We start from the raw sequence: 12,266 nt of genomic DNA, 5'->3' as shown, positions 1-12,266 counted from the left end.
ATAATGTATCCCTCGCAGGTGCAGATGCCTGCTGTATGAGAGCATTGTTCACTGGTCTGGGGCTCAGTAGTTTTCCACAAGGGGCGTACCCCATTTACTGTGTTGCATTATAATGTATTGCTGTGATGCAGAGAGTCAGTCCTCTCGTTCGCACTCCTAGGAGTGAGGTCGGACAGGGCTCTCTCATATGAGTGTTGTTTGGCCTAATAAAGACTTTTGTTTTTACTTCTCCACTGTCCGGCTGACTTCCTATAAGGTAATTATAGGTGAGTGCTGTAAGTCACTCCAGTGGATTTGAGCCACGCTTATCAAGGCAGCCAAGTGCCAGGGAGGACTGCCTAGAGCATCAGGTGGTAAACAGGAAGATCCACCTGTTGGGTGCTAAGTTCCAGCGTGTGTGAAGTGGGAGGTTTCCATTACCTAGCGTAGCTAAGAGCCTTTTTAGGACTCATTGGCTGTTACAGGAACTTTGTGGCCAGCTATGAGGCCATTACTGTGCTCTTTCCAGCCCTGACATGCGAGAAGCAGACTAAGGGAGTGATTTGGACTGCAGATTGTCAGAAGGCATTTGAGGATCTGGAGGAAGCACTATGCAATGATCCTGTGTTGAAGGCTCCAGATCACAATTCACTTCATTGTACAGACTGATGCCTCAGACAAAGGAGTTGGAGCAGTGCTGGCTCAATGTGATGACACAGGAAGAGAGCATTCACTGGCATTTATCAGTCACAGACTGCTTCCTAGGGAACGAAGCTGGGCTGACATCGAAAAAGAATGCTTGTGATAGTATGGATCCCGAATAGGTTACGTCTAGTTACTTGGTATCAAGTTTGTGGTCCAGACAGATCTCAAACCACTCCAGTGATTGATGTCGATGAAGGGTGAGAATTCCAACTTGCTGAAAGAATCTCTCTCATTACAAGGCCTAGATTTCATAGTGAAGCACAAAGTCGGAAAGCAACGTGAGACTGCAGCTGGATTCTCCAAACAATTTTGCTTATTCGACAAATGGACTTCTTCAATGGTAGAGTAAGGTTCTGGGTAGTCTGGTTTGGGAGAGGCATCTGTTGGTGAATGCACATGCGCCTCTGCTCTCCGTGCCTGATTGCACATGAAGCTGGTATCCTAATTTTTTCCTGACCTTGCAACCTCGCTAATCTAGGGTGTGTGTAGAGGTCTAGGCCTGTCCATAGTAATATGAGGTTTTGAACCTGTTCTATAACCTGAAGAGGTGACCCTTGTGTGCCCTAGTAGCTGGCATGGGGTTGCTGTCCATGTCTTGGGGTAGTGGATAAAGCGGTGAGGGAAGAGAACCGAGGTTTTGTGAATCTTTAGTATGACCAGATCTCTTTGTTTGTGTCGTGAGAGAGTGCAGTCTCCTAACCCCTCTCACGTAATGTGTTTAATATGAACTCCAGACCGTGCAATCTCCTTCCATGTGCATGTTCGGTGCATGTATGTGCCATAGATGTGTAGCACCTGTATTGTAGTCGTACTCTGTGTGGTGAGGGTCTGAGTTCTTGGGCCAGAGGGCTGCATTTTGATTGGCGGCTTGTGTAGCAGCATGGCATAAGAAGGAGAGTGGGTACAGCTACCACAGACAGTGGAAGTGTATTGAATGCCTTCCTGTGACTGAAGGGTGGAGACCCAGACATGGAAGTGAGGACGAATTAAGACAGACCTCCCGTTAGAAATGAATTGAGGTTCTTGTTAGCAGAGAGCTGCTGATTAGTTCTTCTGGAGCGCTGCATGTGGTATGTCACCCACACCTGGAATGATGTATTCAGGCTCTTCAATTAGAAGCCAAGTGCCTGGCGCCTGCCTCGAAAATCTTTTCCTATTCGAGAAAACGCATTTAATGTACAGTACAGTGTGCTAAATATTGCTCAAGAGCCTACTTTACTGGTAGATCTGTAGGCAAACCCAGGAAATGTTCAAATACATCAAGTTATGCAAGAGTACCCTAGAGCATCCGTTCACTGCAGGGGCGAATCATGTCTGTACCCATAAGAAGCCTGTGTGTGGTTGATGGTGGTGCTGACAGTCACTCATAGCTGTGGGTGCAAAGAGTGCTAATAGCAGCATCCAGCATTGCAGCGTGGACCACATCCTACGGCTTCTACAGTGCTGGCAGTCAAGCACTCCCCGAACTGAGATGTGCAAACAGAACGCTGTGTTCAGGCTGGGTGCAACAACACGGTGATGCTGCAATAGGCATTGATTGGGCAATGCCAGCTTCCTTTTTGACATTTCAAAAGCTGCGCCCGACCCCGGGTACCAGATGACTATGTAACCCGGAGATCTTGGTTTTAATCTTTGCAGCCTGACTTGAACAAAGTGTGTGATCGTGTGCAAATCATGCCCTGGCCTTGTCCATTGGTTCAGTTACAGTCCAAGGCTGAGAGCACTATACAAGGGATTCCAAAGTTGGTACATGGGTTATATGAAATAATATATTAATTACCACTGTGAAAGCGGTGGGACTGGGGTATATGTCTGGGGGATACCCGCCACACCATACCGATGTACGCAGATGATGCAGGACGGCAGCTGCTCACACTACTGTATATGGTGATGCAAGCCTGCAGGGAGTGGGATGCTGATCTAGACGCCCCATTGGAAGATGGGGAATGGACTAAAATTTGCGATCTTACCCAAACAGTCTCTTGTAACACCCGCTTTAAGCTGGTGCACTGCAATTTCCTACTTAGGGCAAATGTAGCCCACAAGGCTTTGCACTGCATATACCCCACTTGAGCATATAGCTGCCCACGCTGTGGTACATTAGGGGCAGACTTTCGGCATCTGGCATGGCAATGCCAAGCGTTGCGGGCCGGCTGGACCCTGGTGGTGACTAACTTAAAGAGGACTATGTCCCTTACAATAGAACCCACACCTACTGGGTCATGTTCAGCGGCCTAAGGGACGTAAGATAGCCTACAAGTTCCTGCAGTTGGCGCTGGTATTGGCCATGCGTAGAGTTGTCATTACCTGGAGGGGTCTGCGTTCACCTGAGCTTGAACACTGTTATAGAGATGTACAGGAGTGGTCGCTAGCAGTGAAGATGCACATGAAAATGAGCAGACGAGACTAAAAAGTGGAGGAATATCTTCAGGTATGGCGGTAATTTCATGATACATTTCTAGACCCACATGTAGACACCGACACCACCGACATTGACACCTCTGGTGGGAGCAGAGGCGATGACTCGAATATAAGGAGGTTTGAGACCCATTCTTAAAAGTGGCAAGGAGACATGTCCACAAATCTGTAAGGCGGAGTCACCCTCTACGGTGCCCCAGGGTGACTGACTCCGGAATCTGGGGATCACGGTTCGATCCCCAGGGCCGGCGGCAGATTAGCCCAGCACCATGTGACTCTGGGCAATAGCTTGCTTAATCTTCCCGTCGGCCCCCAGCGCCTAGAGACCTTTACGGGTGATTGTGCGCTTTACAAATGTGGATTATTATTATTATTATTATTATGTCTGAGTGTTGGTTGGTTGCCAGAATTCTTTCTCCTGTATAGTATGTCATTCATGAATCAACACACTCCACCAACCTCTGTATTATTACTATTTCAACACTGAAAAAGAGAGGTTTAAAAAATTTTTTTTTGAAAAAGACATGTTTCTGCCTTCATCCTCATTTTTTCATATCTTGTCTTCTTTAGGTAGTTCTTATTTTCCTATATGGGAAGGAAAGGGGTAGATGCCCCAGAAGTTGCCCATCCTTGAACAATGGGTAGATTCAGAGGGGCAGAATTACAATTAGTGGAGCATCCCTCCATATCAGCAGGGATGCGCCAGTTATTGTGCACCACGGCTCCGCCACCATAGATGCGCCGCATTTACAATGCGGCCCACCATGGGGCAAAAATGGCACAGATGCGTGATGCATCTGTGCCGTAAAGGTGGCGCATTGATGGAGTTACGTTGCAAGCGCGACGCAGCTCCAGGAATGCTCTGGGGGCCCTATCTTTGCAATGCTGCGTCAATCCTTACTCCTGCTTCAAGCAGGTGCAGGGTTTTGGCGCAACATGGGCCCAAAAGTGACTGAGTGAAATCTTGTAGATTTCACTCAGCCACTTTTAAAAGGCGTTCCTGCACCGGAACGCCCCCCCCCCCAAATCCCCCCTCATGCGCCAGAACGCCTACTTCTGGTGCAGGGCTTTACAACGTGACGCAGCTCCCAGATGCGTCACGTTGTAAATACCGCACACCATGGCACCTCTTTTGCGCCGCAGCTGCGTCACAAAAGAGATGCAACAGCGGTGTAAAAGAGGCGCAAGGGTGTGGCATCCTGGTCATGCAGCCTGTTGCCAGGTTGCCACATGTATTGGAATGCTCTGTACAGATTCTGTAGTTGTGATGTTTAGAGTATCTAGGCAGTTGATCTTGGACCTTACTCCTGGTGACTGCTTATCCTGTGGATGGGATCCTTTACTATAATAAATACTTATTCAACCCATAATCTACCTTTGGACTTCTTTACATTGGCGACGGGATGGGATTTGGATTTGTGAAGAATTGAAGAAAGGAGGGTGGTACAGAGAAGATTTTTTATGTTTAACACCATGTTTAGACAAGAATAACTCCATCTCCCTAGAGACAAGTTGACTTCCATTGTCCGTCAAAATGATGCTGGGAATACCCTCCCTAGCAAACAGTTTCTCCAAAAAGAGTATCACATGCTTGGATTCTATGCCACGAGTGATGGCAATCTCTGGCCACCTAGAAAAGAAATCTACTAAAACTAGAACATACCATTCAGACCCTGCAGAGTATACAGGCCCAAGGATGTCCAGGCCAACTTCTTCCCAAGGGTTGTTTGGAAGTGTTCTAATAATCATGGGCTGGATTTTGGGTTTCGCTACCTTCTCACTCAAAGCACACTCCATGCAATCCCTAACTTTTCTCTCGATTTCCAAATCCATGCTGGGCCACCAGTACGACACCCTCAGATTCTCCTTTGTCTTTGAAATACCCATATGCCCACTATGAGCCAGTGAAATGAGCTCACTCCTAATAGAAGCCGGAGGGACCAACCTAGTACCTCTTACAAGTAAACCGTCATGTTCAGATAATTGATCCTTAACATGCCAACATTTTTCCAATATGTCACCATCTTTTGGCTTAACCTTCCATCCAATCTTGATCAATTTCAAAATTTCCACAAGTGCCAAATCTTCCTGTGAAGCCTCCAACCATTTGCACTTATCAATGACACCCTCACCAACTGAACAAACCATTTCATCTTCACCTTCCAAATCATCCTCCAGATCCAAATCTTCCTGAGAGACAAGACGAGATAAGGCATCAGCTACTTTATTTTCAACACCTGGTAGATATTTAACCTCAAAGTTATAATCTTGTAAACCTACAACCCATCTTGTGATTCTACTGGAAACAGCATCTATCCCTTTGGTTTTTAAGATCTCACATAACGGTTTGTGGTCAGTCCTCACTTCAAAAGTACTTCCCCACAAAAAGTTTTTCAATTTCTTTACGGCCCAAAAGACCGCTAGCGCTTCACGCTCTACCACAGAATATCTTAGCTCTGGACCCCTCAAACTTCTTGACAAAAACAAAATGACTACCTCGCTCCCTTCAATCTTCCTTTTAGACTTGCATCTGTTATTAGAACGGATTTCCTCTCAGGGTCAAAACTATTCAACTTGGGGGCATTGTTCAATTTTCCTTTAAGCGCAACGAATTCTCTTTCACATTCATCACTCCATACAAAGTCAGATCCTTTTTTTAATAACGATCTCATGCTAACACACAGTGAAGCAAAACCACATATAAACTTGTTATAGTACTCCGCCATACCTAGAAAGCTAATCAATTCCTCCTTGTTTTTAGGGGAAGACATCTTCATCATAGTATTAATCAGACCAGCTTTCGGTGAAATACCACCCTCTGAGATTGTGTGCCCCAGATAATCTATGGAGTCTTTCTTGAATTTGCACTTTTCCAATTTTACTGTTAGACCAGCTTCACACAAACGTTGCAAAACACCAATCAGTCTCAGATCGTGCTCCTTATCACAACTTCCAAAGATCAGGATGTCATCCTGATACACTCTCACACCTTCCAAACCCTTCAAAACACCCTCCAAAGCTCTTTGAAAAACTGAGGCAGCTGATACTAGCCCAAATGGAAGCCTCACAAAGCGAAAAGTACCAAATGGTGTTACAAATGCAGTTAGATCTTTGGAGTCTTCACCGAGTCTTATCTGGTGGTAGGCGGATCTTAAATCCACCGTGCTAAAGACCTTTGCTCCTTTTAATAACATTAACATGTCTGCAATTTTGGGTAAAGGGTAGCGATCTACCACCACATTTTTGTTCAACTCCCTAAGGTCTATGCATAAACGAAGAGAGCCATCCGATTTCTTGGCGGCTACAATCGGAGCGACCCATTGGGTAGCTTCAACTTCTTCTATGATGCCCTCCTTAACTAATTTCTCCAATTCCATTCCCTAACAGTAATGGGGACACTACGTACTTTACAACAAACAGGTATAGCATCCTTCTTCAACTTAATGTGATGATCATAGTTCTTCAAACAACCTAACTTTTCAGTAAAGACAGTGGGAAAATTCTTTTTTAAGTTATCTGAAAAGGACTCATCACAATTCTGGTTTATGTTGATTGAATCAGTGTTAATAAAGGGAAAATCCTTTAAGATGATGGGGGGAGAGGAATTCGGATCTAACATTACTCCTAAATCTTTTTGAACAAACCAACTCAAAATATTGTCCCCCTTTTGTGAAATATAGATTTTTGAGTTGGTAAGTCTCTCTTTATAATTGATGTTTCCCAGGAAGTATCCTAAAATTTCTATAGGTTTCCTACCATATGCAAGTGGTTTTATATCTGGACGAAACATCTTAATTTTACCTTGTAAATACTTGAGATAAAATTCTTTCGCAACAATGGTGATTTTGGCACCTGAATCAAACAATACTTTAACAGGATGACCATTGACCAAAATCTCATCAATGGGACAATTCTTTGGTTGTGGACCGAAAACTACTTGAACCAAAACTTGGCCACAATCAACATTTTCATCATAATCATTTGTATCATCAAAATCATAATAAATCTCATTAACTTTGCCTTTGTACTCCCTCCCTTTGCAAACAATAGTAAAATGTCCCTTTCTTTTGCACTTGCCACAGGTAGCTTTCCATCCAGGGCATTGTCCTTTGGACTTTGTAAAATAATGTTTTCTGTTTATTCTTATTTGTTATAAGGAGGGAGATGTGTGGCATCCTGGTCATGCAGCCTGTTGCCAGGTTGCCACATGCATTGGAATGCTCTGTACAGATTCTGTAGTTGTGATGTTTAGAGTATCTAGGCAGTTGATCTTGGACCTTACTACTGGTGACTGCTTATCCTGTGGATGGGATCCTTTACTATAATAAATACTTATTCAACCCATAATCTACCTTTGGACTTCTTTACAAAGGGGCTTGTAAATCTGCCCCAGAGTGTTCAGATGTCCTTCAAAAATGGGAAACCCCTAACCCATTGAGACGTAATCAATAAGGTGAAGAAAGGACAGAGCCGAGTTGCTGTATGTACGTTGTCTTGTGGTTCCAATATATTCAAAGAATTTGTGATCCTGGGTTGGTGCGGGATGGTTTTTATTAGGTTCCAAGACAAGAACCGAGGTGCATAGGAAACAGCCAACATGTTTCTCGCTTCTTCTCGTCGTGCAGGCCTGGGGCTTTCTCTGGATATATGAAGGTAAAAACAAGGAGAAAATGTCAACAAGGGGGACGGGGGCGGGGGAGCTCCCAATATTGCTAAGTCGGTCAACAAGTCGTAACGCGCGGTTCGAAGGGGCAGCAGTGCAGGACGGTCTCAGCGAAAGTGCATATTTTCCTCACGGACACTGAGCACGAGGAACCGTGTATGCTGTTAATTGTATCTGGTTCAATTTGGCATTGATGATACCAATTTTTCATTCTCTTTTATTCGTGTTCTTTGATGGTGTTTCATCGCAGATTTTGCTTTAGGACAAGAGTCTAGTATGTGGGCAAGTGGCTCAGTGTACTTGCTTCCACTAAGTTCCCATTGGTTTTTCAGTATCTGGGTATTGATTTTCAAGACGGGCGTACCATTTTTGTAGTTTCCCCATTTTGGTAAATAATCATTAAATTATATGTGAAACATATTTTTTATTCACATTAATCAGAACCCTTGTTTTTTGTGTTTTTCACCCTATGACTGTCTTAGGCCGTCTTGGCGGCAATGCATTGATAATGGTTTATGCGCTGGTCTAAGGGCACAGTCTGTTGCCTTCTTATTATTACTCTTCTTTTTTTATCCCTTTTTATGTTCAGTAAGTCATGTATTATTGTAAATTAGAAAAAATTGCAAATATTTCTATCCTATAATTCCTCCAACACATAGATCTCTTTGATCAATTATTTTTGGTTTAGATATTATGTCTCCTTAGGGTATACCTATTCTGGACCATATACTGCATGCATGCCAGCCGGTAATGTGGTTCCATGTATTTATTGATTTGTGTGTGCGCAGGTGTCATTTGCTCATGTTTAATGCATTGATTGGATTGCAGTGAAGAGTGGTTGGTCCATTTTCATGCTCGCCACTTTTTGCTTATTCTATTTATTACATCTCTGTAGAGCTATGGTTATTTATTAGTCTCACACTTTCTCTACATCATGGTAAGTGCCTGGTTTGTCCACCATGATTCACTTGGGATGCCACGTGTGGTCCTATTTTTGATTAATTTCTCTTTTGTTCTTATTTCTTATTTCAAATTTTGCACCACTGCTATTCCTCTGGTACGCCTGCTAAGGAGTGTTGTGCTAGCTGCTACAACTCCACCTATATTATATATAGCAGACCTTCATTCAAGCTTTGTTTTAATTTTTCTAGTTGGGGTGGCATTCATTCGCCATCGACAAAGGTTAAAAATTGCAATTGGCTTCTAGAGGGACCAGGTTTATCCTGCTGAAAACGTTACCTTCTCAAAGTCTGGCGTGAAGAGTCCAGTTCGCCGTGGAGAAGGTTGCGAGGAGCAGGGAGAGCTTTGTAGATGGTTGTTGCTACAGCAAGAAGAGCAGGCCGCACCTCACAGGCTGTTGTCATTAGAGCTGGTTGACCAGTGCTGGTGGTTGTTGCTGGAGCGTCGCATTGGCGGTCACAGTTGGCTGTCGTCGTTCTAGCACCAAATGCAGATCTTGCTTTGCCAGTTGTTACTGCCGGTCACTTTAGCATGAAGTGTCGGGTTCAATGAGCTTCTCATGGGCAGTCAATGCAGGTGGCGGAGCCTCACATGAATGGGCCTTCTTGCGGTTGTGAAGAGCCCAAAACTTCAGGATGTCATCTTTCTTCACAGGAAGAGCTCAACATATGCCTGCCAGGAGTCCAGGACCTAGGGATGAGCATCTTGGTGATCAGAAACTCACTCCAGCAGGGCTCAGGAAGATCCAGCTCCAGGTCCAGTGCATCTGGTTAGATGGACAGTTGTTGGGAGGCCTCTGGAGCTTGTTGTGTCCCTGTAGCTCAGACAGTAGATCAGCCAACTGACCCTTGGCGTCACTCAGGTAGACTAGGGAAAAGGGAGCAGCTCCAGTCTTCCTTGTCAGAGAGCAGGACAGCCTCTGTGTGTTTGTATGTAGATTCATATAGTGCAGCTTATCACCCATGAGGGTATATAGGAGCTGCGAGATTAAGTGATTTGCCCAGAGTCACCGTATATTGCACCTATGCCGAGATTCTAACCCAGATCCCCAGCTCCGGATTGGGCAGCTCTGGCTACTGCACCACACCCTCTTCCCTTTGGGCGTTATGGCAGTCCTCTGGTAGCATCAGAGCAGTACCCTGGTAGCAGCAGGGTAGTCTCCCGGGGAGCCAGCCAAGCCTCAAGCAACAGGACTGTCCTCTTGGAAACAAGGCAATCCTTATTCTTTAATGTCCACAGGTCCAGAAGTGTACCGGCTCTGGAGGTCTGGATACCTGATGTCAGCCTTTGAATTGGGGGACATCTTGGGCTATCCCCAAATCTGGTTCTGGAAAGTTCTTTCCTTACACTGCCAAGGCTTTAAGAAGTCTGGGGTGACAAAGGGCTGGTGTCAAGTTCCTTTGTGTGTGTACTGATGGCAACCCCCTTTGAAATGTGATTAGAGCAATAAAAACAGCTGAGCTCCTTTTTTGTCACTCTCTGGGAGGAATACACAAACCCTGACATCAGAGCCATTCACAATCATGTGACCGAGATTACTGGCAGAAGGCTCAAATGACTAGGACAAGAAAATGACAACTCTCTAAAAGTGGCATTTTCAGAATTGGGAGTTAAAATCCAATTTTACCATTAAAGAGGATTTTATATTACAACGTATTTGAACCCTTACATGATATCTCTACCTGCTCTCAATCAAAAGTTAGCACTTATTAAATTTAATAAGGCAACACAATGTTCGTCACTGGGAGAGATAGGCCATACAGTAGTGAAAAACGAATTTCACTACCAGGACGTGTAACACTTAAACCCACATGTCCTAAGTTTTAATTACAATACACCCTGCCTATGAGCATTCATGACCTACCTTAGAGGTGATGCAGCATATGTATTGAAAAGGAGCATTTAGGCCTGGCAAAAAGTTTGCTGTACCAGGTCGAAATGGCAGTTTAAAACTGCAACACATGCTGCAGTGGCAGGCCTGAGCCATGTATTAAAAGTCTGCTTCAGTGGGGGTGGGCACAATATGTTCTGCAGCCTATTAGTAGAATTTAGTTAGCAGACCTTGAGAATGTGTAAACTATTAAATGTGTCAATCAGGTTTAGGTCTCTTCTCCCTTGTGTAAGAGAGAGAGCACAAGCACTTTAGTACTGGTTAGCAGGGTAAAGGGCACAGAGTTCTAACACAAACGGGTTCGACAACAGAAGGCAAAAAACGTATGGGTGACCCTTCAAAAAGGGCCAGGTGGAACAGCACCTTATTTAATGGGGTTGTTTTATAAATATACTATAATTGCAAATAGTGTTTGACTGTGAGTTTGGTTTGAGTTTATGCTCATGGATACCAAGGAATGTGCTTCATGTAGAAACTGTATGCATCCAAAGGAATCATTGTTGTCTTAACTGCTTTTCCCCCAAAAAGCATGACATCCCCTCAATGCAGATATGGGCGTCACTGTTGGGGTGAAGAGCATGTGACCGTCATCCGGATGGAACTCCTTTAGCTCCTCTTGCCAACCTCTGTAATCTTAACAACAGAGTGCATCATCAACAAAGTCATCATTGCTTCCACCTATGTCTTTTTGGCTGACTAGCTCTCCCTCTCGAGTGGCTCCTGGCACATCTAAAGCCAGGAACCATCAGACTTGAGGAGGTAAAACAGTGCACACAAGAAATAATACAATGCAATAGGCCTGTCCATCTGTGCACCCAGGGCTGGAACAACATCCCCATATCTTTTAGGCCTGCTTCAGCTCTGCTTTCCCTATAGGAAAGAGCTAAAGACTCACCTTGTAAAGAACCTCCCACCATGATGCCTAGCAGCCCACTTCCACTCTCAGAACACAACAACCCTGTTAATCACTCGTTGAGTGTATCCTTGCCTTTGACCCTGTCCAGAGCTTCGCCGCCTTTCATCTAGGTTTATGCTATACACATACTTGTATTTATTTATATTTGCAAAGATGTAATTTGTATTCCACCTTAATATTGACTCCAGAATAATATGATGAGATGTGTATGTGGAGTTATCTATAATTACTTATATGCACTTACCTTTTTGATATTTTGGTTCTCGTAATTTTACCCATAATATTCTGGTAGCACAACGTTTCTGTAGTCGAAATTTCAACATACAACCCAGCATCACATTTTTGAGGGCTGTTTTTAGCTCCCAGTGCAGCCCTTTGGGATGTTCTTGAGTTCTGGTTTAGTTTCGTCTCTGCCAGCCAGTCTCTACCTTCAGTGTGTGGTCATATAGAGTCGTATTTAGAGTTTGGTGGACGGGATACTCTGTCAATGAATGAATGAATAGAGCACTCTGTCACTCACAAGAGAGCACCCCTGTGCTGTTGTGTATGCCTATTTGGAAACTGTGCTTGGTACAACAAGGGAAGCGCCCTGGGCCCCATCTGGATTACGGAGTGACAAAGAGTGTCAGGTGCAAGAAAGAGCCAGGGCTTCAGGCTCTTTTTAAAGTTTGCTTCATTGTCTATAAATTGAAGTGGACCTGGAAGTTGATTCCAGGCTTTAGCACCTAAGATTA

This window comes from Lissotriton vulgaris, chromosome 3_1 (assembly GCF_964263255.1).
Source record: "Lissotriton vulgaris chromosome 3_1, aLisVul1.2, whole genome shotgun sequence".
In the NCBI taxonomy this organism is placed as follows: domain Eukaryota; kingdom Metazoa; phylum Chordata; class Amphibia; order Caudata; family Salamandridae; genus Lissotriton; species Lissotriton vulgaris.
The sequence above is the reverse complement of the archived record's forward strand: the minus strand, read 5'-3'. Positions refer to the sequence as shown.